The following is a 27,640-nucleotide window of genomic DNA, read 5'->3' on the forward strand; positions in this document are numbered from 1 at the left end:
ACTGGGGTGGGGTGTCAGACCGGCACCCCCCCAGCGATTGCTCATCCTTGCCTGCCGACTTCGCAGGCGCACTGGACATGCAAGTGTTCATTTTTTAAAAGTCAGCAGCTGGACATGCAAGTGTTCATTTTTTAAAAGTCAGCAGCTGCAGTATTTGTAGCTGCTGGCTTTTAAAAAAAATAAAAATAATAATAATAATAATAATAATAATAATAATAAAAATTTGGGGGGGTCCTCCGCTTTAAGCTCCGTACACACGGTTGGACTTTTGACCGGCCAAAATCACATTGGAATTCCGACAGAACTCCATCGGAGTAAAAGAGAACATGTTCTCTATCTAAACTCCGACGGGGCATACACACGGTCGGAATTTCCGATGGAATAAGTCAGTCTGACTTTTTTCCATCGGAAATTCTGATCGCATGTACGGGGCTTTAGTGTGTTATTTGCAGGACTATCAGGTAAAAATAAAGCAAAACAAGCTGGAAAAATAAAAACTATAAATAATAAACCACCACATCCAAGTACTAGTAAGCTGCCCTATATTACATTTTGGGTCAAGATGCCCTTTAACCACTTAACGCCCGCCGCACGCCTATTTACGTCCACAGAATGGCACGTACAGGCAGATGGGCGTATATATACGTCCCTGCTATCTAGCGGGTCAGGGGTCCGATCGGGACCCCCTCTGCTGCATGCGGCTTACCTCGGGGAGCGATCCGGGACGACGGCGCGGCTATTCGTTTATAGCCGCTCCGTCGCGATCGCTCCCCGGAGCTGAAGAACGGGGAGAGCCGTATGTAAACACGGCTTCCCCGTGCTTCACTGTGGCGGCGCATCGATCGAGTGATCCCTTTTATAGGGAGACTCGATCGATGACGTCAGTCCTAAAGCCACACCCCCCTACAGTTGTAAACACACACTAGGTGAACCCTAACTCCTACAGCGCCCCCGGTGGTTAACTCCCAAACTGCAACTGTCATTTTCATAATAAACAATGCAATTTAAATGCATTTTTTGCTGTGAAAATGACAATGGTCCCAAAAATGTGTCAAAATTGTCCGAAGTGTCCGCCATAATGTCGCAATCACGAAAAAAAAAAAAAAAAAAAAAAAAAAAACGCTGATCGCCGCCAATAGTAGTTAAAAAAAAAATTAATAAAAATGCAATAAAACTATCCCCTATTTTGTAAACGCTATAAATTTTGCACAAACCAATCGATAAACACTTATTGCGATTTTTTTTTACCAAAAATAGGTAGAATACGTATCGCCTTAAACTGAGGAAATTTTTTTTTTTTTTTATATATATATGTTTTTGGGGGATATTTATTATAGCAAAAAGTAAAAAATATTGCATTTTTTTCAAAATTGTCGCTCTATCTTTGTTTATAGCGCAAAAAATAACCGCAGAGGTGATCAAATACCACCAAAAGAAAGCTCTATTTGTGGGGAAAATAGGACGCCAATTTTGTTTGGGAGCCACGTCGCACGACCGCGCAATTGTCTGTTAAAGCGACGCAGTGCCGAATCGCAAAACCTGGCCTGGGCATTTAGCAACAAAATGGTCCGGGGCTTAAGTGGTTAAATGCACGAAATCCATGAGCAACCTTCTTACATGGCTTATTTCCATCTTACAGTTGAATAATCCTCACTACACTCCTTCCTAGGAACAGAAGACACAACGTGCCCTGTAGTAGCAGTCCGTCTAGCCCGATACTTGGCTACATTACAATGGCAGCAGTTCATTCATAGTTCAGCCATATTAATGGGCAATCCATGTGCACAGACTGGATAGATTTGCCAAGCCTACAGCTGCTGTCACCCGACATGTTTTACGGCGTATTAAACATTTGCGCCATGCGAGCAATTCCCCTCTGCTATGCAGGGACACAGGGAGAAGTATCCTAAAGGCCTGATAAAAGACATTCCGCTGGGAATATTTATAGACTTGCTATGCAATCGCTTGGCACTTTCTACTGGACGGAGCTCTTGAAATGTGTCACTAAGGTGTAAGAGAAGCACACTAGACTGCCGGAGATAGAGATTATTACAGAATGCTGGCACCTTATTACAGATTACCCAACTAGTCTTTCAGATCTGAGAAACAAATTGCAGCTTAGTGGTGGAGTATGGATGTGCCAAGGTTTTATATATTCACCCATGGGCACTCTGAAAGAGAAACAGTCACTTTGATCATTACAGGGCAAAATAATAGTGCGAGTGAATGTTCTTCTAGTAGTGGCCAACATGACTGTCCTAGTTTTCAGCCTGTGCTCCAAAAAAAAAATTATGTATACGCCGTAAAAAATCAGGGCAAAATCGTGGGTGCGCGATATATACGCCAATACCCGCGCCGAGTTTGAACCACTGCACCGGCATATACCGAGCGCAGTACACTCCTGGACATACAGGACGTGACTGCGAGAGGAGCCGAGCCTGCCCAACTATACCCGAGTGTACTGCGCTCGGTATATGCCGGCGCAGTGGTTCAAACTCAGTGCGGGAAGCGGGAATCGAGCAGGGAGGACACCGCAGAAGGACGCCGGACCCGACGAGGACACCACCGAAGCCGCAGACGGACGCCGAACCCGACGAGGCCGCCGCGCAAGACACCAAAACTGTAAGTACTAAAATGTTTTTTTTTTTTTTACAGGAATGCGGGTCCACATTAGGGGTGTGCAATACCCTGATAAATACGGTAGATGTTTTTTAGGGTGAACCTCCGCTTTAAGGCGTCAGCATACCAAAGACATTTTGGACAATTTCATGCTCCCAACTTTGTGGGCAGAGTTTGGGGGTGGCCCCTTCCTGTTCCAACATGACTGCGCACCAGAGCACAAAGCAAGGTCCATAAAGACATGGATGAGCGAGTTTGGGGTGGAGGAACTTGACTGACCTGCACAGAGTCCTGACCTCAACCCTTTGGGGATGAATTAGAGCGGAGACTGTGAGCCAGGCCTTCTCATCCGAGATCAGTGCCTGACCTCACAAATGCACTTCTGGAAGAACAGTCAAACATTCCCATAGACACACTCCTAAACCTTATGGACAGCCTTCCCAGAAGAGTTGAATCTGTTATAGCTGCAAAAGGTGGGCCAACTCAATATTGAACCCTATGGGCTAAGACTGGGATGCCACTCAATTTCATGTGTGTGTAAAGGCAGGTGTCCCAATACTTTTGGCAATATAGTGTATATAAAGTAGAGAAATCATTATTTGATCCCCTGCAGATTTTGGAAGTTTGCCCACTTACAAAGAAATTAAAGGCCTAAAATGGTTATCATAGGTGTATTTTAAATAACAGAGACAGAATATCAACCAGAAAAACCCAAGATACGAATGTTATAATTGAGTTGCAGTTTAGTGAGTAAAATAAGTATTTGATCCCCTTCCAACCAATAATAATTCTGTCTCCCACAGACTGGCTACAGTATGTGGTGCACAGATTAGTCCTGACAATTTAAAGCGAGTTCCACCCACAAAAGTCAGCCACTTTAACCACTTAAGGACCGCCTCCTGCACATATACGTCGGCAGAATGGCAGGGCAGGGCACAAGCACATACCTGTACGTCCTCTTTAAGTGCCCAGCCGTGGGTCACGGGCACTCGCCCGCGACCCGGTCCGAAGCTCTGTGACCCGATCACCACTGGAGTCCCGCGATCGGTCCCCGGAGTGGAAGAACGCAGAGAGCCATGTGTAAACACAGCTACCCCGTTCTTCACTGTGGCGCACGACCACGCAATTGTCAGTTAAAGCGACACAGTGCCAAATCGCAAAAACTGGCCGGGTCCTTTACCTGCATTTTGGTCTGGGACTTAAGTGGTTAAAAAGTGTAGCTGCAGACACTTACCTGTCCCATGATCCAGAGATGCCTCTCTCCTCTCCCCCTCCTCTCTGTGGCACAGGCATTGTAACTGTGGGCATCCAGCCTGTGGCTTCACAGCCGGGCACGCAATGCGCAAGCTGCTCGTTGTGAATGGCCGAGCAATCTTCTGGGACCTGTGACGTTTCCCGGAAGATTGCAGGGAGGGAGGGGGAGAGGTGAACTTCCTTCCGGAGCCAGGGAAGGAAGTGGGGGCTGGGTGCCTGTCAAAAAAATGACATGCCAAATGTGACAGGTCAGGGGGGGGCCCCAGTACTTAAAGCAGAAGTTAAATTTTTGGGTGGAACTCCACTTTAATAAGGAGCTCCTAACGACAACTCGTTATGTGTATAAAAGACACCTGTCCACAGAATCTCTTTCATCCATTCAAACCGATACCACTTTTTTAGGACCGAGTACAAGTACCGATACTTTTTTTTATGTACAAGCCGATACCGAATACCGATACTTTTTTTATGTACAAGCCGATACCGAATACCGATACTTTTTTTAAATGTGTCCCCAAATGCAGCCATGTCCCCCCCATATCCAGCCATGTCCCCCCCCCCCCCATATCCAGCCATGTCCCCCCCCATATCCAGCCATGTCCCCCCCCATATCCAGCCATGGGGAGTATTCTATTTCGGTATCGGGGGGTATTTGCGGGAGTACGAGTATTCCCGCAAATACTCGGAATCGGTCCCGATATCGATACTAGTATCGGTATCGGGACAACCCTAATTCAAACCACCCCATCATGGGCAAGACCAAAGAGCTGTCATAGGACATCAAGGACAAGATCCTAGACTTACCTGCACAAGGCTGGAATGGGATACAAGACCATCAGCAAGAAGCTTGGTGAGAAGGAGACAACTGTTGGATCGATTATTCGCAAATGGAAGAAATACAAAATCGCCCCCGGTGTGGAGCTCCATGCAAGATTTCGCCTCATGGGGCAAGGATGAAAAGTGAGGGATCAGCCCAGAACTACACGGAACAAACTATTGGTAACACAATATGCCGCCATGGATTGAAATCCTGCAGCACCCGCAATTTCCCCCTCCTAAAGAAGGCACGTGTACAGGCCCGTTTGTCGTTCAGCCAATGAACATCTAAATGATTCAGGGAAGGATTGAGAGAAAGTGCTGAGGTCAGATGAAACCAAAAATGTACCTCTTCGGTATTAACTCGGCTCTGTGTTTGGAGGAAGAAAAAAAGCTGACTATGACCTAGAGCTGCACGATTCTGGCCAAAATGAGAATCACAATTTTTTTTGCATTAGAATAAAGATCACGATTCTCGCAGCGTAAAATCTTTCACATTATACAAAGACATATTTGGGTTAACTTTACTTGTTATTTTTTTTTTTTATTATTCATTAAAGTAATTTTTTTCCCAAAACAATTCAAAGACCGCTGCACAAATACAGTGCAAAATAAAATATTGCAACGACTACCATTTTATTCTCTAGGGTCTCTACAAAAAAAAAAAAAAAAAAAGGTAGAAATATATATCAGGGCTTGACAAATTTGCTTAGAATCTAGGAGCCAACTCAAAAAGTTAGGAGCCAGTTTTTTTTAAATCAGCTTCCCAGCTCTTCCCCCCCACCCCCCATGCTGCTCTGGTCCCCTCCCCTCCTCTGTTCTCACACCCCCCCCCTCCCCATGCTGCTCTGGTCCCCTCCTCTGTCCCCCCCCCCCATGTTGCTCTGGTCCCCTCCGCTCCTCTGTCCCCCCCCCCATGTTGCTCTGGTCCCCTCCGCTCCTCTGTTCCCACCCCCCCATGCTGCTCTGGTCCCCTCCGCTCCTCTGTCCCCCCCCCCCCCCATGCTGCTCTGGTCCCCTCCGTTCCTCTGTCCCCCCCCCACCCCCCATGCTGCTCTGGTCCCCTCCGTTCCTCTGTCCCCCCCACCCTCCATGCTGCTCTGGTCCCCTCCCCTCCTCTGTTCTCACCCCCCCCCCCCCATGCTGCTCTGATCCCCTCCGTTCCTCTGTCCCCCCCACCCTCCATGCTGCTCTGGTCCCCTCCCCTCCTCTGTTCTCACCCCCCCTCCATGCTGCTCTGGTTCCCTCCGTTCCTCTGTCCCCCCCCCCCATGCTTCTCTGGTCCCCTCCGCTCCTCTGTTCTCACCCCCCCCCCATGCTGCTCTGGTCCCCTCCCCTCCTCTGTTCTCACCCCCCCTCCATGCTGCTCTGGTTCCCTCCGTTCCTCTGTCCCCCCCCCCATGCTTCTCTGGTCCCCTCCGCTCCTCTGTTCTCACCCCCCCCATGCTGCTTTGGTCCCCTCCGTTCCTCTGTCCCCCCCCACCCTCCATGCTGCTCTGGTCCCCTCCCCTCTGTTCTCACCCCCCCCCCATGCTGCTCTGGTCCCCTCCGCTCCTCTGTTTTCCCCCCGCCCCCATGCTGCTCTGGTTCCCTCCGTTCCTCTGCCCCCCCCCCCCCATGCTTCTCTGGTCCCCTCCGCTCCTCTGTCCCCCCCCCCCCCCAGCGCTCACCTCTCTCAGGCTTAGTTAAGCAGCGCGACTGAATGACATGTTCCTCGGGAGTCGGCACTGAGAAGCTCATACGATCCGGAAGGAGGGCTCACGGCAGCCGCACACAGCTGTGATACACACAGCTGTCTCCCATCTAGACTCTCCGCGGCAGCAGACAGGATGGAGAGCGGGGGAAGGAAATAGCAGGAGAACGGGTGACGAGGAAGCTTATATCACAGCTGTGTGCGGCTGCCGTGAGCCCTCCTTCCGGATCGTATGAGCTTCTCAGTGCCGACTCCCGAGGAGCATGTCATTCAGTCGCGCTGCTTAACTAAGCCCGAGAGAGGTGAGCGCTGGGAGGGGAACAGAGGAGCGGAGGGGACCAGAGAAGCAGTGCAGCAGAAATCCAGCAACATCAGTGGAACACAACAGTCTCTTGAACCAACGATCGATGTTAAAGTTGACGCGTTTCAGGGGGCGAACCCCTTTCTTCAGAGTTAAGTGGTCTGCAGTGCTCACTCGCTGTAAGGCTTGTGGGGACATATATATATATACACACACACACACACACAAACTTGAGCACAGGTGAATGGGCATGTGCTGATGGAACAGGGGCGTGGCTTGCCCCACCTACACAAGAGGAGGGGCCCACCCTGGGGGCCTTGAGGGTGAGTGAGAGTGTGTGTGGGGGTGGCCCCCTCCTCTAGTGTGGAACAGCCACGCCCCTGTTCCATCAGCACATGCCTATTCACCTGTGCTCAAGTGTGTGTGTGTGTGTGTGTGTATATATATATATGTCCCCACAAGCCTTACGGCGAGTGAGCACTGCAGACCACTTAGCTCTGAAGAAAGGGGTTCGCCCCCGAAATGCGTCAGCTTTAACATCGATCGTTGGTTCAAGAGACTGTCGTGTTCCATTGATGTTTCTGGATTTCTGCTGCACTGTCTTTGAATGCCTGATTTTAATCTTCACACATAAAGAGTGCCCGCCTCTCCACCTTGTCCAATCTATAAATTTATGCATTAAGCGCGGCACTACATTTGGCATTTTATGTGTTGTGACGCCACATTTTGTAGTGGGAGCCGATCTGGTGGGATCGTTAGAGTGGTATTAGGGGAGGTGCGGGGATATTTCATTTTTAATTCAGCTTCCAAGTAAAACGATCACTTAGTGGGAAAACATTATGGTTAGTAAATACTACTGAAACAACCACATGAAAAGCACATGGCACATGTGCGAATGATGTAATCCACAGTGACTCACCGTGGTTTGGCCGCCACATTATTCACTCGCTTTTGTAAAGGGAAACAGAGGACAGAACTATGGAGCTGACATTGCTGACTTGTGTATGGAAGATGCACGCTCTGCCATCACTTATAACAGGGGTCTCCAAATTTTTCAAGCAAAGGGCCAGTTTATTGTCCTTGGGACTTCAGGAGGGCCGGATTGTGGCCAGTGGGAGCAGAAAATGTCCCGGTCCCAGCATCAGTGAAAATAAATATGGCCTCAAGGTTGGTGCTCAGTAGGAGGAGTAGTAGTTCTATTAGTAGGAGGAATAGTATCCCGTCATTAGTATCAGTGGAAGAAATAGTTCCCCTTGATGGTGTCAGAGGGAAGAATAGTGCCCCAAGGGCCAGATAGAGGCTAGTAAAGGGCCACATCTGGCCCTCGGGCCGCAGTTTGGAGAACCCTGACTTATAGAATCCATCACCTATTATAAGCCAGTAGCCAGTGTCAAGACTTTTAATATGTGTATCCGTGTCCTTCCTAGAGTTTGCATCTTCAAAAACTGGCTAGCAAAAGATGTCCACTTATCCAAACCCAACATATCCTCCCAATGGATTATGCAATCCTGGAAACCAAATGTTAATCTCACTTCAACGTGATACCAAAGTATTTTTTTGGGTTAAAAAGAACATACATGGTATCCTTGCCCTGTGCAGCAATTTTACACAGAGCCAGGGGCGGACTGACCATTGAGTCACTCGGACACTGCCCGAGGGCCCCATGCCACTAGGGGGCCCCATCAGGGTTGCCAGGCTCAGTAAAACCAGGGACAGTATGTAAAAAAATCTATGTTTTTTTTAGATCTGTCCCCGATATGTCCGAAACCGACATGCTTTTGATGTGAAAATCCCGAGATTTTAGCTGCCCCACCTCTGCACTGCCTCCTGGCGTGGTGGCCATCTGTAAGCCCTGGGGCCCCATAATCTTCTATTGCCCGGGGGCCCCATGAGTTGTCAGTCCGCCCCTGCACAGAGCAGACCATATCCTCCTCTTCTCGGGCCCCTCTTCAGACCTCCTGGCCACTCCCTCCTATTGAGTGCCCCCCACAGCAAGCAGCTTGCTATGGGGGCACCCGAGCCAAGCTACAGCTCCCTGTGTCCATTCAGACACAGAGCTGCAGCCCGTCCCCTTTCTCTCCTTATTGGCTGGCTGACTTTGATTGACAGCAACGGTAGCCCAATGGCATAGCGCTGCTGTCTCAGCCAATGAGGGGAGTCCTGGGCAGCCGAGACACTCTTGCAACATCACTGGATCTAGATGGGGCTCCGGTAAGTATTAGGGGTGCTGAGGAGGGCTGCTGGACACAGGAGGGTTTTTATCCATCTTAATACATAGAATGCATTAGGATAAAAAATAAAAATACCTGCTTTTGCAAACCCTTTAACTTGACCCTACACTTCCCCTTCGAGCCTTGGCTTTTAGCTATTCAGGGTATAGCGACAGCATTTGTGCATCCAAATATCACCCGACGCTCCTACCATCAAAATGCATAGTGTCCACTGGTGTAGGAGATTAGAGAGGGGGAGGGGGGGCTGGAAGTGATAGCAACACCTCCATCATGTTACAGTGATTATAACTAGCAATACATCACTGGGCCCTATGGGAATACATTGCTGCAAATCACAAGCCTAGCATTTGGGGTTTGCAGTTACAGCATTGGCCCATTCACTGCTGCCAACTGTAACAGGGGGTACAAATATTGATGCGGTGCTGCAAAACGTTGTGGAGAAGGGGGAGGGTTGAAGAAACCGTCAAGCTGCAGCTCAAGCGCCTAGTTTTACCTCCAACTTCAAGTGTAAACCAGCCCCATAGGTTTGTAGTCTTTCATCTGAAGGGTAATGTACAATATATGTAAAGTACTGCGTAAAACATTTTTTTTGATGCACTTGCTCTGGTGCACCTGGACTGCATGCATAGCACATTCAGGGTGTGCAGCCCCATTAAAGATTACTTGCATGTTGTAATAGCAACCAAACAGGGTACAGTCTGCTGCTAATGTCACCAGGCACCACACAGTTTCTTTTTAAGATACTCCTCGAAAAAGTCACGTGATGTGTGACGAAACGTGTCCATTACAACATCCAGATGATCCCTAAGGGGGTTGCACACCCTGAATGTGCTATGCATGCAGTCATTGCACCAGAGTCGTTACTAGGTTATGCTTTTTATTAAAAAGTGTTTAAACAATTCACCTTTCTGATTCCCTTATGACACAGGTGTCAAACACAAGGCCCGGGAGCCAAATCCGGCCCTCCAGGCCATTTCATGTGGCCCTTGCACCTCTCCAGTAGCTGCAGGAGAGCTCCAGCCCTTCTCTGGTCCTCCTCCAGACCCTTACTTTCTGCTTTCAAGCAATGCATCCATCTTCTTCCCAGTAGCAGCATAAGGAAAGAGGGGTGCACTGTGATGTAAGGGAGAGTGGAGAACTTCCGATGGTGGGGTGACATGAAATGTAAGGGGAGGGGATGCGCTGGACATCTAATCTTACAGATACAACCGGCCCTTTTGAGGGCAATCGTAATGCTGATGCGGCCCACGATGAAATGGAGTTTGACACCCCTGCTTTATGAGCACCACCATTAAGAATTGCCATAGGACACAGCTGATATATCAATTAAGGACCCACCTACTTACCAGAAGTTTTTAAGCCTCTTAAAAGGGGAAGGCGCATGCTGACCCGCGGAAAGGTCAAAATGGATGTTAGCGCATAATTTGGAAGGCTCTGAAGGTGTTTGGTGAACCTTAAATGGAATAGTGTTTACATTTTTTGGACACTGTCTATTCAATTTTAACAGTGTATACAACACCAAATTATTATTTTTTTATAGTCCTTCCTATATAGAGTGTTAACATTGTGGCAATTATAGAAGCTATAGGGGAGCACTGTACCAGCTTTCCACTTTTAGACAAAGAGAAGTCCTGGTCTGTGAATAACAAATTAGTGCAGACACCAGATTGGAACATCCCATAAGGTGGAGAGGTAGTTGTGATATAAAGACCATGGTTGCATCCATTCTACACAGCCGGCTCAGTCTGGCATTGACAAAATGCCAATTTACTATCAGCAGAGATTCTGGTCTGCAAGTCATTCTCTGTGATGTCATCAATCTCTCCTCTCCACCCACCATATAGATCTTGGCAAACTCCCAGATGAAATCACTTTAAAAGCGGAGGTCCGCTGAATTCTTTATTTTAGAAAAGTCAGCAGCTACAAATACTGCAGCTGCTGACTTTAAAAATAAGGACATTTACCTGTCCAGGGCGCCTGCGATATCGGCACCCGAGGCCGACCCGTCCCTCGGTTCTCAGGTGCTGCCGCCGCCATCTTCGGTAAGGGAATCAGGAATCGAAGCCTTGCGCCTTCACTTTCTGGTTCCTTACTGTGCATGCGCGAGTCATGCTCTGCAATCTGAATGGTCCCTGCTGTTTTCTGGGACCCGTGTGTCCCCCAGAAGACAGCGGGGGGGGGGGGGAGTGACGTGGATACCCGCAGATTCTGCGGCTATCTATGCTTGGAAGTGGGTGCAAATACCTGTATTATATACCGTATTTATCGCGGTATACCGCGCTCCCGCGTATACCGCGCACCCCCTAAAGTTGCCCTCAAACCTGTGGGGAAAGAAGTTTTTCTGTACTTACAGTTTTGGTGTCTTGCGTGGCGGCCTCCTGCGGAGTCGGGTGTCCTCTTCGTCGGGTCCGGCGTCCTTCTGCGGCTTCGGGTGTCCTCTTCGTCGGGTCCGGCGTCCTCCCCGCTCGTTCCCCGCGCCGACTTTGAATACTGCGCCGACATATACAGAGCGCAGTACACTCGTGTATTGTCGGCAATGCTCGGCAACTCTCGCGCTGACGTCCTGTACGTTCAGGACATGAGCGCGGAAGGAGCCGAGACTGCCCGACTATACCCGAGTGTACTGCACTCCGTATATGTCGGCGCAGTATTCAAAACTCGGCGCGGGAAAGCGGGTATCGGCGTATACCGCGCACCCACGTTTTTGCCCTGATTTTCAGGGCAAAAAAGTGTGCGGTATACGCCGATAAATACGGTAGGTATCTGCACCCCCCCTCCCCCTGAAAGGTGCCAAATGTGACACTAAAGGGGGGGGGTGTGTCTGGACAGCGGAAATTCCACTTTTGTCTGGACCTCCGCTTTAATATTTTATATCTACATATCATTTTAGGGTCCATTCACACTTTGCATTATGCGCCATTATTCTGATCAGCGCTCAATGTACCTAGACAGTGCAGCACAACACTACAGAACCATCTGTACATGATTACACATGTCAGGTTTAAAATGAATGGGCTCCTAATATGATTCCTATACATGGCTCAACACCGAAATCTAGAGAACGTTCCAGAACATAGATCAACCCCATTATCTGCACATGACTATTTTGGAAACAATATTTTCCCAGGGTTCTGGTATTGGAAGGACACAGGAAGAGTGTCTATCTAGTCAGGTAAAACAGGTTTTGCAGCCATAGCTCAGGAATCCGATGAGAGAGAATAATAAACTCTGGGGTTAGTCTACAATTTTCAACAGGCTCTCAGTTATTACACACAGTACCTCACAAAAGTGAGTACACCCCTCACATTGTTGTAAATATGTTATTCTATCTTTTCATGTGACAACACTGAAGAAATGACACTTTGCTACAATGTTGTGTAGTGAGTGTACAGCTTGTATAACAGTGTACATTTGCTGTCCCCTCAAAATAACTCAGAAATTCAAGTGCTTTCAGGGCCCTTTCACACTGCCAGCGCCCGAAAAACGATGGTAAATCGCCGCCAAGACCCCTTTCACACTGGAGTTTTTCATGCGCTTTGGTGTTTAAAAAAAAAGCTCCCTAAGGCCCCTTTTACACTGGGGCGGGAGGCGCGGTATAGCGCGCTAAAAATAGCGGCGCTATACCGTCGGATTTGCCGCGGGATTGGGCCGCTAGCGGTGCGGTATTAACCCCCGCTAGCGGCCGATAAAGAGTTAATACCGCCCGCAATGCGCCTCTATAGGAGGCGGTATTGGCGCGGTTTCCCATTGTTTTAATGGGAAGGAGCGGTGAAGGAGCGGTATACCGCTCCAAAGATGCTGCTGACAGGAGATTTTTTCTCTCCTGCCAGCGCATCGCCTCAGTGTGAAAGGGCGTTAAGCGTTTCATATAACTTTATTAACCACTTAAGGACCCCGCTCATGTACATATACGTCGGTACTTTAAAGATGGATATCTCGGTAACGGCAGCAGCTGTTGCCACAACCAAGATATCCATCTTTTCCTTGAGCGGTCCTGTAAACGATAACAGTGGTCTCCGCTGCAAGATCACTGTTATCGGCGGCGGGAGAGGGCCCCCCCCCTCCGCTTACCAGAGCCATTGGTAGCGGCGGAGGCGATCGGGTCCTGTGCCCTGCTCGGCTGGGATACGAGTGAGGGCAAGATGGCCCCCACCTGTGTCCATAGCATAGCAGCGACGTCAAAACTTCACTTCCGCCCATGCTTCTTAAAGCAATATTTTCTTGTTGTAATTTTTTCAAAATGACAATTTTATCATTTTATTTTTTTTGCATTTTAGTCTAAATATGGGATCTGAGGTCTTTTTGACCCCAGATCTCATATTTAAGAGGACCCGTCATGCTTTTTTCTATTACAAGGGATGTTTACATTCCTTGTAATAGGAATAAAAATTACCCATTTTTTTTTTTTGTGTAAAAATTTATAAAAGAAATAAAATATAAATTAATAACAAAACAAAAAAAAAAGTTTTAAAATCGTCCGACGAGCTCGCGCGCAGAAGCGAGCGCATATGTGAGCAGCGCCCGCATATGAAAACTGTGTTCAAACCACACAAGTGAGGTATCACCGCGATCGTTGGAGCGAGAGCAATAATTCTAGCCCTAGACCTCCCCTGTAACTCAAAAGATGTAACCTATAGAATTTCTTTAAAACGTCTCCTATGGAGAATTTAAAGGTTAAAAGTTTGTCGCCATTCCATGAGCAGGCGCAATTTTGAAGCGCGACATGTTGGGTATCATTTTACTTGGCGCAACATTATCCTTCACAATATAAAAATAAATTGGGCCAACTTTACTGTCGTCTTATTTTTTAATAAAAAAAAAGTGAATTTTTTCCCAAAAAAAGTGCGCTTGTAAGACAACTGCGCAAATACGGTGTGACAAAAAGTATTGCAATGACCCCCATTTTATTCTCTAGGGTGTTAGAAAAAAGATATATAATGTTTGGGGGTTTTAAGTAATTTTCTAGCAAAAAAAAAATGTTTTAATCTTGTAAACACCAAATCTGAAAAATAGGCAAGGTCCTTAAGTGGTTAAACAGATTGCTAGTCATCACTGATGCATTTCAACGAATTCTACTCTCCATCTTGCCCACAGGCAGGTCCTCGGCCTTAATAACCAGTGCGGTATTTGGCAGTAATGTGTTGTGGACTGATTGCTGCAGTGAAGATCCAAATCCCGCCCTGAGTACTGCAGAAAAGTCCCATAGCAAGGTCTCCTCATGTATCAGGTGCTGCGTCAGAACCAGCACAGCACATTTCACTGCGCCAAGCCGGACTCTCATCTCCATTATTAATGATTTAGAGGATGCATTTCCTAGAATGCAAGTGGTGCTGACTGCAATGCAACCATTATGTTCTGGACGGAAGACAGAACGGACAAATACATCAGGCTGGTCTCACAGAACGTCTGCTTTGCGAGATCTCTAATGTATTGCCGGGGAATTCAGAGGACTGGAAATGCTGCTGTGTTAGTAAACCTGTTCAGCCTGAACCAATCAAACGTAGTGTTTGATGAAACAATCAGCAGAGGGTAGCTTTGGTAAAATCATCAAAGTCATAAGTAGACTTTCTTGTATGGGAGCCTCCCTATTGGTTCTTTAAAGCAGAACTCCAGAAATAAAACAAAGTCTACCCTTGGAGCGTGGGCCCCACTCCTCTGCCCTGCAGGGGTTAAATGCTTGTTTAGTCTAGGCCGCAGGGGTCCTCAAACTACAGCCCTCCAGCTCAGGAACTACAATTCCCATCATGCCTAGTCATGTCTGAGTTTTACAATGCCTCATGGGACTTGTAGTTCTGCAACAGCTGGAGGGCGGTAGTTTGAAGATCCCTGGTCTAGGGGTCCGGAGTGGTCAAGCTCAACTTTAAGAGAAAAATCCATTCCAGCGTCTGCATCTCTAGATCTACTTGTTTGCAGATTCGCTGGAGGTAAGCTTAAGGCTCCATTCACACCTAGGCGTTTTTACGCCTGAAGCACTACGCTCACAAACGCCAGAGGGATGAAATAACATTATTTGCTATGGTGACTGTTCACACCTGAACGCCAAACGCCTGTCGCGCGAAGCTCAAACAAGTCCCGGACCTTTTTTTGTCGCTCGTATCGTGCGGTTTAGGCGTATTTGAGCGTTTCCATTCCCCATAGAAAGTAATGGAAACGCTCGATTCAAGCGACTTGCGCGACAACGGGCGTTTGCTACGGGCGTTTCGTCGCTTTAGAGTCCATTCACACCTAAGCGACAGGCGCGTTCGGCGGTAGCAGCGTATTTTGCCGCAATTATGAAACTTTCATTTTTCTTTTTTTTTTCTTTCAGAAGTCTTCCCATTGCTGTCAATGGGAAAACGCCACTGTCGCCTGAAAAAAAGGGTCCGGGACTTTTTTTCAGGCGACAGGCGTTCGGCGTCTATGAGATGTGAACCATCTCCATAGACAGCAATGGGAATTCTCCCCTCTAGCGGCAGAAGCGTCCGGCGTCGGGCGTTTTGTCGCTCAGGTGTAAATGCAGCCTTAAATCAATAGAACTTGTCGCCCATGCAGAAGATTAAAAAAATCTACCAACATAGCAACAAGTGATGAAAAGATGATCATTTTTCCTATTGGCTAAAATAAAAAACGTTGAAGTACAAAAACGTCGGACAACGCTGTGCGCAAATAAGCATTAATACGCGCGACAAAACGCCCAAAAAAACGACCGACGCTCAGGTGTGAATGCAGCCTTAGGTAAATCGGATCTCTGGGCACAACAAAAAAAACAAAACTTTAATTTATATACATTCAATAGCCACAAGGGATATTTGCGCATCGTAACTGCATATTTACGCTGGCCGCTAGGGGCGTGTACGGTGATTTACGCGTTGAAATATGTAAATCAGCTAGATACGCAAATTCACAAACGTACGCCAGGCAGACGCAGTATAGATACGCCGTTTTCGTTAGGCTTTTCCTGGCGTAAAGTTGCCCCTGCTATATGAGGCTTATATGCGGCGTACCAATGTTAAGTATGGCCGTCGGTCCCGCAACGAAATTTGAAATTTTTTACGTTGTTTGCGCAAGTCATCCGTGAATGGGGCTGGACGTCATTTACGTACACGTCAAAACCAATACGTCCTTGCGGCGTACTTTGACACAAAGCACACTGGGATATTCCACGGACAGCGCATGCGCTGTAAGTGAAAAACGTCAATCACGTCGGGTCATTGTTATTTTACATACCACACGCCCACCTCTTCACAATCTGAATTAGGCGGGCTTACGCCGGCCGATTTACGCTACTTACGGAGCAAGTGCTTTGAGAATACTGCACTTGCCCGTCTAAGTTGCGGAGGCGTAACGTAAATCAGATACGTTACGCCCGCACAAAGTTACGCGCTCGTACGTGAATCTGGGCCCAAATGCTTTAGCAAACCCAGCTGTTACCTTGTAGCAGTGATCTCAGCACTGTGCCTGTGCAGAAACCAGAGCTGTGGGAGTGGCCTAGTGGGCTCCACCCACTGAAAGTTACCTACAGAAAACTACAGGGGGGGCGGAGACAAGACCAGTCACCCTGTACAAGGAGAGAGAGTAACAGTGACCAGTCTTTAATACGGGAGCTCCTACACAAAGGGAAAGTCTCACACTGGATTACTGCACAGATCTGGGAGAAATACACAAGCACACCAACATTCAAGGAAGACCCTTGTATGTAGACAACATATTCTTATCCCGAAGTTCAGCTTTAAGCATTTAATGATCATGTACCCAGTTTGAATTGTTCAGGCTCTGACAGGTTTACCTTACATAATTTCTTTCTAAAAAGGTGGAATTACCTGCTGGTTGCCATCATTCAGATCCCCGCACAGAAGATTTCCCAGCAGTAAATTGCATCTCCACCCCTCCCACAAGACAACAATGGCATTCGTCTTTTGCATTTAGGTTCCCCATTCTAAATTATGAATAATCCATTAAAGTGGAGTTCTGGCCACAGAATTTTTTTTAAAACAGTCATCCCATCATAATGCATCAACGATAGAGATAGAGATAGAGATAGAGATAAAAAAAAACACATACAGATAGATAGATAGATAGATAGAGATATATATTTAATATATATGTGTTTTTTTTTTTTTAAATATATAAAAAGTATGAGATGGAGATACTGGCCTGGATTCAGAGAGCAGTTACGACGGCGTATCTCCTGGATACGCCGTCGTAACTCTGAGTTGCGGGGTCGTATCTATGCGACTGATTCATAGAATCAGTTACGCATAGATTTCCCCAAGATGCGATTGGTGTAAGTGTCTTATATATCTTAGGCTGCATATTTACGCTGGCCGCTAGGTGGCGCTTCCGTAGATTTACGCGAGGAATATGCTAATTAGGTAGATAGTTACATATAATTAGTCAGGTTGAAAAAAGAAACAAGTCCATCCACAAAAAATAAAAAAACAAAATAAAAAAAACACAGTACAATCCTATACACCCAACTCCATACCCACGGTTGACGCCGATTCAGAAACGTATGTCCGCCCGGCGCATTTTTTACGTCGTTTACCTTAGGCTTTTTCCGGCGTAAAGGTACCCCTGCTATATGAGGCGTATCCTAGGTTAAGTATGGACGTCGTTCCCACGTCGAATTTGGAAAATGTTATGTCGTTTGCGTAAGTCGTTCGCGAATAGGGCTGTACGCAAGTTACGTTCACGTCTAAGGAATTGACGATTTGCGGCATAATGTCGAGCATGCGCACTGGGATTATTTCCGCCCGCCAATAGATACACCATTGTATCTGAACCCGGGCCACTAGTGTGTGTGTGTATATATATGTATGTGTATATATGTATGTGTATATATATATGTGTATATATATGTATGTGTATATATATGTATGTGTATATATATGTATGTGTATATATATATGTGTATATATATGTATATATATATGTATGTGTATATATATATATCACACACATATATATATACACATACATATATATACACATACATATATATACACATACATATATATATATATATATATATATATATATATATATATATATATATATATATATATATATATATATATATATACATATACATATACATACACACATTCCTCTTCTGGCTGTTGCCATGACAATTGTGGGTATGTCAGCCCAATCACATCCTCTTCCTGGATTAGTGATGGAGAGGTGCATGCTGGGTAACCAGCATGCACCTCTCCATCGTGCACCAGCAGCCATAGCACCGATTGTTTAGCAAGGTGCCATAATAACGGGCGGCAACATAGACAGATTGAGGGCACAGGCGAGGGAGGAAGTGATGCAGAGCAGGAAGTGGCAGATTAGGAGCCACCACCTAGCAACAGGGCACTTTGAGTAAAATAAATGTTTCTCATAACTGATCAAGGAAAATGAAAAAATTAAATAAAAATAAATACAATTCAGGGTGGAACTCCACTTTAAGGAAGAACATTATACATGTGTTTTTTTTTTTTTTTTTATCATTATATAAAAAAAAAAAAAAAAAAAAAAATAAATAAATAAATAGATATATACAAAGCCAGCAATTATTCAAGTCTGAATGATGTCTTCATACAAGGCCTTAAAGGGCATTCACTCTGTATACTGGATTTAATATTACGGTTGTTCTCTCTGCTGCAGTCCCAAAGTCATACAAAAACCTTGGCATTCCACCGACACATTAAATACATTTTTTTTTTTTGCAGGTCATCTCTATACACAATCGAAGTATTGACATTTGTATAGCAGAACATTTCCTAAACCATGCAAATAAAGAGTATAGCACGTGCCAAGACCACACAATACAGTTTGCCACCTGACACCCTTCAAGGGAGAAACTGCAGTATAAAGATATTGAAAGATCAGCTGAAAAAAAGCAATGGAGATTTTATATATATATATATAATAAAATAAAAGGAAGAAGGGGGGGGGGGGGAAATAATAATAATAATAATAATAATAATAATACACACACTTTATAGTAGATAAAATGAAAAGCAAGGAGTGATCACTGCAACACACCAGATAATACCTGAATTCGGATTTTACGAAGGGTGAACATGGTGGAACACAGACAAATGACAGCCTTAAAAAACAAAACAAATAATTATTGCGAATGCATCTAGATAACAATATCAGACGTCGCTCACCACCTCCTATACCATCACTGGGGCTCTGGCACAGTGCCAACCTCCAAATTAATTAGCATTCTCCATCACTGAAGTGCTTTTGTTCCCCCCAGGAAATAGAATGAATGTGGATTCGGTGAAGGTCGTGCTTGAATTATTACAAAGTCATTTTACAATCAGTCCTCAACCACAGACCCAGACCACACAGGGCTTAGCCAGTCACGTCTAGTTTGCGCAGCAATAGGTAAAGGAAAGTAAAGCATGTACCGAAGAGGGGCAAAAATGGACGCATCGTTCACAGGGGGCGGCGTGGGCTTCGTTTGCAGGCAAGTGTCACATAATGGGCTAGTATGCCATTATGCTTTTAATTTGCACGGCGCAAAAGAGGAAGTAAAACCCATCAGGGTCTATATCCTCTTTAAAATGTCCTAACTGGAGGGTTTCTAAAGGGATAAACATGGAGAATTGGGAATATATTGCAGACATATTGCATATGTTTTTTTTTTTTATTATTATCTTGCCCACACATACACTTTTAAGCCCCCCTTAAGCTCTAAACAGTGGGGGGGGGGTGGAGATTTTAAGAGTTCTCTTCACTGGAACTAAGGGGCCAAGCCCAACCCCTGGAAAAACAACCCCACACCATACGATATGGACAAGTGCACAAAGCTAGGTCCATAAAGACATGGATGAGCACGTTTGGGGTGGAGAAACTTGACTCAACCCAATAGAACACAGTTGGGATGAATTAGAGAGGAGACTGTGAACCAGGACTTTGTCAACATCAGTGCCTGACCTCACAAATGTGCTTCTGGAAGAATGGTCAAACATTCCCATAGACACACTCCTAAACCTTGTGGACGGCCTTCCCAGAAGAGTTGAAGCTGTTATAGCTGCAAAGGGGGGACCAACTCAATATTGTACCCTATGGACTAAGACCGGGATGCCAATAAAGTTCATGTGCGTGTAAAGACAGGCGTCCCAATACTTAACAATATAGGGCCAGATCCACAAAGCAGTTATGCTGGCGTATCTATTGATACGCCGCGTAACTGCTAGGTTGCTCCGGCGTATCTTTGTTTTGTATCCACAAAACAAGATACGCCTGAAGCTGGGCTAGATGCGACTGACGTACGTCTTAGTACGCCGTTGGATCCAAGGTGCATATTTACGCTGGCCGCTAGGTGGCGCTTCCGTCGATTTCCGCGTTGAGTATGCAAATTAGCTAGATACGCGAATCCACAAATGTACGTCCGGCCGGAGCATTTTTTTACGTTGTTTCCGTAAGGCTTTTTTCGGCGTAACATTACCCCTGCTATATGAGGCGTAGCCAATGTTAAGTATGGACGTCGGGCCAGCGTAAAATTTTCCGTTGTTTGCGTAAAACGTTCGCGAATAGGGCTTTGCGTAGAATGACGTTCACGTCGAAAGCATTGGCTTGTTGCGGGTTAATTTGGAGCATGCGCACTGGGATACCCCCACGGACGGCGCATGCGCCGTTCAGAAAAAACGTCATTTACGTTGGGTCAAGACGTATTAACATAAAACACGCCCCCATCTCATCCATTTGAATTGCGCGCCCTTACGCCGACACAGTTAGACTACGCCGCCGTAACTTACAGCGCAAATTCTTTGCGGATACGGAAAATACGCTGCAAGTTACGGCGGCGTAGTGTATCAGAGATACACTACGCTGGACGTGAAGAAGCGCCACGCTACGTGGATCTGGCCCCTAGTGTATATGCTCATTGGAAATCAACTTTAGCTTGCCTTTAATGGGAACGCTGGCAGTATTTAGCAGGCATCGTCATTTATTTTAGTTCACAACCACTGGATAGATCTATCAACACAATACATGATTTCTAATTTCAAAAAAGTGGCCACAAGCGGGCAGATGTTTCACCAAGCGTGCCAAACAGTGGGAAGTGTGTCCACCGATGGCTCCTGTAAAGCTTTGTTTTTGTAGAAAACTGATCAGATAACTAGAAATTCTGCAAAGTGTATACAATAGATCCCAATGGATACAATAGATCCCACAGCTCTACATGTCTGGCTGGTATGGTCGGTGGTGCGCTCGTTTGTCTTCTAGCTTGCCCCTGTCATGCCGCACATTACCAGGCAGAGCTGACATGCCATCTTCTGAGTACACTTTTTTCACGTTCTTGGTAACCATCAATGAATGCGTTGTACAAGGGATGAACTGTACATATTAGATAACAGTAGGAGTCTCATGCTGTGTGGCAGTACAAGCCCAGCTGCCTTTACCATAGATAACAGGGTATGTCTGGAATCTATAGAATGCTCTCCATTGCCACTACAGTTTAACCCCTTCACTCAGGGATGGCCATTACCCTCATCTAAGCAATACTTGCAGGTTAGACGTAAAACTAGCCAACAGGTGGCTGGAGATGGGATAATCTCTACACCTCCGATGGGAGAGGTTAAACTAATTGCTACATTGCCAAACCTACCGATGCAGAGAAAAAGGGTCAGTCCAATGGAGAAGAGGAGAAAGAGGGCCGCAAATGACAGCTTCCAATTGTTTCCGAGCATGCATGTTTTTTTCACTGTCGGAATTCCATACAGACGAACGGATTTTCCAATAGGAATTGTTTCCGTCTGAAAAATTGAGAACCTGTTCTCAAAGTCCGTCGGAAATCCCGACAGAAAAAGTCAGACGGGGCATACAATACGGTCGGAAAATCCGTCGAAATGCTCCCATCAGACTTTTTCCATTCGAAAGTCCGCTCGGGTGTACAGGGCAATCTGAGTTCTTACAGTGAGACTAATAAATGACTGTAAGGCTGGGTTCACACTACGGTTTTCCCGCCGTTAGCCGCATACGATTTATATGAAAAACCGTATGCGGCTGAAACGAACGGGAACGTATGGCACCGCACATATGTGCGTTTTCCATTGACATTAATGTTAAAGGAAAACGTATGCGTTTGCCATACTGTTTTAAAAACGACCGCAAAACCGTGGTTGAACACGGTTTTGCGTACGTTTAAAAAACGTTTTGCCAGCAAATCGTACGCACCCGGATGCATCTGAGTGCATACGATTTGCAATGCATTGTCTATCTCTACGTTTTCCCGTCCGGGCCCGTACGTTTTCAATACTGAAATCGTATGCGGCTGACGGACGGGAAAACCGTAGTGTGAACCCAGCCTAAGCTGGTGGGCACTATGTGAACTCCATAGACATTTCCAGCCTTAAAGATCCTAAGCCAGAGCCAAAACAAACACAATGGATATTCCGGGATGAAATAAGGCCTATGCCAAGACTGTCTGCTCAGTGGCCAAAATTAGTTTTGCGTCAGAATCGCTCCACAGACCTACAGAACTTCTAACCACCACCTAGACCTAATCCAACCTGTTAAAGTGGAGGTTCACCCGAAAACTTAATTTTTAACATTAGATTGAGGCTCATTTTGTCTAGGGGAATCTGGTGTTTTTTTTTAAATCGAAGCAGTACTTACCGTTTTAGAGAGCGATCTTCTCCGCCGCTTCCGGGTATGGGCTGCGGGACTGGGCGTTCCTATTTGATTGACAGGCTTCCGACGGTCGCATCTATCGCGTCACGATTTTCCGAAAGTAGCCGAATGTCGGTGCGCAGGCCCCGTATAGAGCCGCACCGATGTTCGGCTTCTTTCGGCTACTCGTGACGCGATGTATGCGACCGTCGGAAGCCTGTCAATCAAATAGGAACGCCCAGTCCTGAAAACCATACCCGGAAGCGGCAGAAAAGATCCATCTCTAAAACGGTAAGTACTGCTTAGATTTAAAAAAAAAACACCCGATTTCCCTTGACAAAATGAGCCTCAATCTAATGTTAAAAAAAAAAAAAATTCAGGTAAACTCCCGCTTTAAATAAACTTGACAGTTTAACAAGGTTTGAGAACTAGGAAAGTATACAAGCGTGTATTCCTGGTTCTCTAGTGCATGGGTCTCCAAACTATGGCCCTCCAATTGTTCAGGAACTACAATTCCCATCATGCCTAGTCATGTCTGAATGTCAGAGTTTTTTTACAATGCCTCATGGGACGTGTAGTTCCACAACAGCTGGAGGGCCGAAGTTTGGAGATCCCTGCTCTAGTGCAATGTAAATGAACGTTTTCATGGCGTTGTTCTTAACGTTAAGAAAGGTTGAACTGCGGTTAGCTTATAAACATATATGGTAAAATTGCATTGCAACAGTTGTAAACAGGGTGGGGCACGACTCACCAAATAGTATGTGACCGCAGAGGCAAAGGGCAATACTGAAAATTCTGTGGATTATTATCCAACTGCACTTCCAGGTTGGGTGTGATCAAGGTCAGAATCCACTTTCCAACATAAACTATGCATCCAACAAAATTAACGCCCAACTCAGCTAATTCGTCCTCCAAAAACCCTCAGCCTAGGACAGTGATGGCGAACCTTGGCACCCCAGATGTTTTGGAACTACATTTCCCATGATGCTAATGCACTTTGCAGTGTTGTGGAGCACCATGGGAAATGTAGTTCCAAAACATCTGGGGTGCCAAGGTTCTCCATCACTGGCCTAGGAGGTCTACTGGTATTACAGAAGGAGCAAGACAACTGTTGTCCAATCTAACCATACGCAGCCAGACTGGTGAAGCACATTTCTGTCTGTAGTCACCTTATCACTGCCCTTTGCCCTGCCCTAAAAGCTCCTAAGCTGGTCACAGACACACCATTACCTCCATCCATGCTAAACAGTGTGTGTGGAGGCGTCCCCACTGCTGGCTATTGTTTTCTGACAGCCAGTGCCCGATTGACAATTTCCCAACCAGCTCCTTCGATCTTCAGACTGAAGTCTGTTAACTGCCAGGGTTACTCATGGATCAATTCGAGTTGATTCCCCAGAAAACAGCAGACATTCGATCCACGTATGGACAGTTTCGGAATGCAGACTAAATGCCGCGTACACACGGTTGGAATTTCCGACAACAAATGTTCAATGCAAGCTTGTTGTCGGAAAATCCGATCGTGTGTATGCTCCATCCAGTGCCGATCCTGACCTCCCTGGGGCCCCAAGCAAAATGACATGGCACATTAAAAATGAGAAATGGGGGGCGCTGACAACAGTGTCACATTAAAGAAAGTTGAGAAGCGGGGGGAGGGGGTGTTCTGCTGTCGTAAATGACTCAGCCAGCGAGTTTAGAAGCGGGGTGAGGGGGCGAAAATTACTTCTCACCAGGCGGGGGCCCTAATTTGGGGGGCCCTTTGCAGCTTTGCATAGTGAACCTATAGGGAGGATCGGCCCTGGCTCCATCGGAATTTCCGACAACAAATGTTTGAGGGCTGGTTCTCAATTTTTTTGACAACAAAAGTTCTGTAGCCAATTTCCGACGCACAAAAATCCAATGCATGCTCGGAATCTATTTGACGCGTGCTCGGAATCATTGAACTTCATTTTTCTCGGCTCTCGGCTCGTACGTGACCGCGTTCTTGACGTTCAGAATTTCGGTCACGCAAATGTTGTCAGTGTGTATGCAAGACAAGTTTGAGCGAACAATCCGTCGGAAAAGAAAATGGTGGTTTTGATGTCGGAATGTCCGATCGTGTGTACGCGGCATTAGGTGTAGTCCTGTTTAATTCCATTGACAGCCACAGCAGATAATAGACTATAAAAAGACCAACTAAGACCAACTAACAAAACAAACTCTGGGCAGCACTAACACATATATATCTCAGTGGAAAAGAAAAATAAAGCAACCCATTAGATCCCTTATGAAGGTCGTGGTCACCCAAGATGAAATATAATTGGTTGCAATAAGTACCTCCATCATCCTCTGACTGGCAGAATACGTCAGATGATAGGGAATTTACTAAAGCTAGTAAAATTGTGTTCAACTTTTTCATAGAAACAACATTTGTTTGTTTTTCCAATCATTAGTGGCGCCAAATCAATGTTCGTTTTTGACCGCAGTGATAAAAAAAAATAAAAAAAAAAAAACACAACACACACACACTCGAAGGCGCTGGATGGAAACGTTCTCAAATGTACAAATTCAATGGTGTATGTGGCTTTCGTTCAGTAAAGTCCATTCTTTTAAAAAATTAATGTTTAAAGCAGACACAATCTTGAACTACTTTGAATGTTCTGCAAATTTGTGTAAAAATTTTCATACGAATTCTTCAAATTTTCTTAAAGAATTTTTGTTCGACATTCTGCAGGGGAAAGGCAACCTCGGCGCTCCAGCTGTGGTGAAACTACAAATCCCATCATGCCTCTGCCTCTAGGAGTCATGCCTGAGATTGTCAAGGTCTTGCAATGCCTCATGGGACTTGTAGTTTCACCACAGCTGGAGGGCCAAGGTTGCCTACCTCTGTACTAGTGTATACCCAGCATGAGCAGACAGAATCTGGGGCAAGCAATCAGCTTCTAGCTTTCATTTTACAAAACTCAACTGAGCCAGGTGAAGCTAGAGGCTGATTGGTCAGCATCGGATTCTGTCTGCTCCAGCTTTTATGAACGTTCCCCACCACCCTTGGCTAGATGTTCTACTTGCATTCTGGGGGTGCTAAGAATATTTCCCACCCCCTCTCCATATAGATTTAGGTAGGTGGTTTAATATTGATGATATTCCACTCAGCAGTGTACAGGATGGGTGGTGGGTGCAGAGAACACGTCCTTGTCACAGAAGCCAACCCAGCTCATATTTTCCTGAATGACATTCCAGCAGCTAACGCCCTACAAACACCCACAGCCCAGAACAACATGACATTCCAGATCCATCAGAACAATGCAACCCCCCCCCCCCCAATCCAGCAGGCAAAGCGTTAACCCTCCGCTGTCAGGAGCCTTGGTAACCAGATTAAAAATGCATGCTCTGCTGGTGAAGAGATATTGGATAAAAATAGGATTGTTTACGCAGGAAAGCCGGAGACGGTGTATGGACAATGCAGATCCACCATCACATGCATTGTCTGCTCACCATTTCCACCCAATAGGCTATTGTTACACTAAACATACAATAAATAAGACGTCCTGTATGGGTCAGGGTCAACATACCTAGAAACCCAATGCAACACAAGGTATGAGCGACCAATCAGATGGAGGGATTTGCAGGAGATCAGGGATACTTTGTAGCGGATCCCTGGAACGGATCTGCGCGGGGATACTTTGCAGCAGATCCCTGGAACGGATCAGCGCGGGGATACTTTGTAGCGGATCCCTGGAACGGATCTGCGCTGGGATACTTTGTAGCGGATCCCTGCGGAGATACTTTGCAGCGGATCCCTGGAACGGATCCGCGCAGTGATACTTTGTAGCGGATCCCTGGAACGGATCCGCGCGGGGATACTTTGTAGCGGATCCGCGCGGGGATACTTTGGAGCGGATCCCTGGAACGCATCCGCGCGGGGATACTTTGGAGCGGATCTGCGCGGGGATACTTTGGAGCGGATCTGCGCGGGGATACTTTGGAGCGGATCTGCGCGGGGATACTTTGGAGCGGATCTGCGCGGGGATACTTTGGAGCGGATCTGCGCGGGGATACTTTGGAGCGGATCTGCGCGGGGATACTTTGGAGCGGATCCCTGGAACGGATCTGCGCGGAGATACTTTGGAGCGGATCCCTGGAACGGATCTGCGCTGGGATACTTTGGAGCGGATCCCTGGAACGGATCTGCGCGGAGATACTTTGGAGCGGATCCCTGGAACGGATCTGCGCTGGGATACTTTGGAGCGGATCCCTGGAACGGATCTGCGCGGGGATACTTTGTAGCGGATCCGCGCGGGGAAACTTTGTAGCGGATCCGCGCGGGGATACTTTGTAGCAATATTTTCTGGTATAATCAGCCCAATGCAATCCTATTACACAATAACAAGGAAGGTCTTGCAATATAAGCAGTCATAGGAAGGCTGACACAGGTCCCCTCCCATTCATTATCACAGGCCAGTACAATGCACAGAGGAGGGGGTCCTGTCATTACAAGGAATGCATGCACAGTACAGGGAAGGAAGGAGATGGGGGGGGGTAGCGGTGCAGGCAGTGGGGTGCGGCCTCACCGGTTCTGGGGCTTGCTCGGTACTCTCCAGGTTCTTCGCTCTGGATCTCCGGATCTTCGTCTGAGAACGTCGCGCGCTGCTCGTCCTTCTTGTACCCGGGGCCGGCTGAGCTGACGTCACCCTCCGCAGCTTCTCCGGAAAAGCACGAAGAGGCACAAGGCGGTGGACACGCCTCCTCCCCCACCCGACTGCGGCTCCAGAACGAAGCGGAGCCGAGGCTTTCCGGAAATTGCCGAGGACAGGAAGGATGAAAGTGCTGGATTTTGAGGCTAATGGCTGGGTGTAGGGTGTTGTATAAAGCAGGCCTCAGAGATACAGAACTGCAAGATGATGACCCTTCCCTAAAACTGGACCCCCCCCCCCCCTTTATCAGCTAAATACATTCCACGTTCAGCAACAGAAAGGTGTTCAAAGTCATAAGCTTCCCACACAATGCAATCTGATTGTACAATCTCCAGAAAACGCTTTGCTAACTTACACATTTCAGACCCTGCAGGCAAAAAACACTGCGCCTTAGCAGATGCATGAGGGGTGCCATTATATTGCTAGGTTCGCACCCCTGAGGGAGAGCACGCAAAGCACA

The 27,640-nt window shown here is 46.7% G+C and overlaps 1 protein-coding gene across 1 annotated transcript in view; it reads right to left on the reverse strand.

Annotated features, from left to right (window-relative positions):
• The window catches only part of SPTAN1 (spectrin alpha, non-erythrocytic 1), a 152,510-nt gene extending 125,344 nt beyond the window's left edge, over positions 1–27,166 (reverse strand). The window contains exon 1 of the mRNA XM_040324734.1: positions 27,058–27,166. The gene's annotated coding sequence lies outside the window, so the exon portion shown is untranslated. The remainder of the gene's footprint in view (positions 1–27,057) is intronic.
• Between the last annotated feature and the right edge of the window lie 474 nt (positions 27,167–27,640).

This window comes from Rana temporaria, chromosome 9 (assembly GCF_905171775.1).
Source record: "Rana temporaria chromosome 9, aRanTem1.1, whole genome shotgun sequence".
In the NCBI taxonomy this organism is placed as follows: domain Eukaryota; kingdom Metazoa; phylum Chordata; class Amphibia; order Anura; family Ranidae; genus Rana; species Rana temporaria.